The sequence below is a fragment of the Octopus bimaculoides genome, chromosome 5 (assembly GCF_001194135.2).
Source record: "Octopus bimaculoides isolate UCB-OBI-ISO-001 chromosome 5, ASM119413v2, whole genome shotgun sequence".
NCBI lineage: Eukaryota > Metazoa > Mollusca > Cephalopoda > Octopoda > Octopodidae > Octopus > Octopus bimaculoides.
Window position 1 is genome coordinate 120,935,017 of NC_068985.1, and position 1,649 is coordinate 120,936,665.

The 1,649-nt window shown below is 42.3% G+C and overlaps 1 protein-coding gene across 6 annotated transcripts in view; it reads left to right on the plus strand.

Annotated features, from left to right (window-relative positions):
- LOC106884390 (uncharacterized) overlaps positions 1-1,649 on the plus strand; it is a 628,567-nt gene that overhangs the window by 207,760 nt on the left and 419,158 nt on the right. The gene's annotated exons all lie outside the window — the stretch shown is intronic.

The following is a 1,649-nucleotide window of genomic DNA, read 5'->3' on the forward strand; positions in this document are numbered from 1 at the left end:
TATATATATATATATATATATATATATATATATATGAGGGGCTTCTTTCGGTTTCCGTCTTGCAAACAAGCTCACAAATCTTTGCTCGGCCCAAGACTACAGTAGAAGACACATACCCAAGATATCACGCAGTAGGATTGAACCCGGCCCCATGTGGTCGGTAAGTAAACTTCTTACCACACAGCCATTATGTATATTATATTATATTTATATTCATTTATATACATACACACTTGCAAGTATGTATCACTATATACATACATGCATACAGGCAAACACATACACACACACACGTATATAAATACATGTTGTAATGGTCGATTTCAGTTCTTTCTTTCTACTTTCCCTTCTTTCTGTCGAAGAGCCATGCTCAAAATATCAAACTTTCTCCTTTACCGAGCGCCAAGCTTACATATTTCTTATGCATGTCCTCCTGTTGTACGTTTTTATTCGTTTATTTCAACTGTTCGTTTATTTAAATTGACTCTGTGTGTGTGAGTATGTGTGTGTGCGTGTGCGTGAATGTATTTACGTGGTCTGATGAATAAGTATCCGGACTGTTGCCATAGTAACGAAGCTAAAGCACTCAGGGTAGAGCCGCTTGGCACAGATTGACCTTGAACTTTGTTGTGCAAACGCACTAGGTTTTACCGCCCTAGCTCACTTCCGCTGCTTACAGCAGTGCTTGGAATGGCGATGTGTAACGTGAGGTCGCCGCATTGTCTATGACAGAGAAAGTGAGACCAGAATCCGCATCAAATTTTGCGAAAATCTTGGCGGTACCTGCTCAGAGGCCTACGCAACCTTTTCAAAACGTTTTCATCGTTCTCGATACAATCAAGAAGATCTTGTGCAATTGAAACCCGAGTCTCTTTTTTGTCAGAAGAAAGCAGTTTTGGCACGATCGTAGTAGACACGCGTCGCATACCCAAACCTTCAGTGTTAATGGACTGAACTGAACTGTAAGTATTCTGCACATCCTCTGATTACTCACGGATGATAATTCGACGATTTCCCTTCAGAACTGCACCCATTCTGAGATATGTTTCTCTGTCCCGCTGGTTGCAGGTCTCCAAGAACTTTCGTCAAAATTGAAATTTTTTTAGCCATCTTGGAAACGTCTGAACCACTAATACACTTGTGTGCGGCTCATACACTGCTCTCCATACACTTTCTGCAAAAATGCGTACACCTTTGAGCAGGTATCACCATGACAACTCTATCATTGACAATGCGTCGTTCGCACGCCACACACCTACATTCCAAGCAATGCGGTAAACAATGACAGTGAGCTACGACGGTAAAACACAGTGAGCATAAATAGCAGAGTGGAGGGTCAAGCTATGCCAGGCAGCTTCACTCTGCGTTCTTTAGCTTCGTTACTATGGCAACAGTCAGGACACCCGTTGATCAGACCGTGTATATATACATATATATATATAAATGTGTGTGTGTGTGTGTGTGTGTGTGTGTTATTTCTTTACTACCCACAAGGGGCTACACACAGAGGGGACAAACAAGGACAGACAAACGGATTAAGTCGATTATACCGACCCCAGTGCGTAACTGGTACTTATTTGATCGAACCCTAAAGGATGAAAGGCAAAGTCGACCTCGGCGGAATTTGAACTCAGAACGTAGCGGCAGAC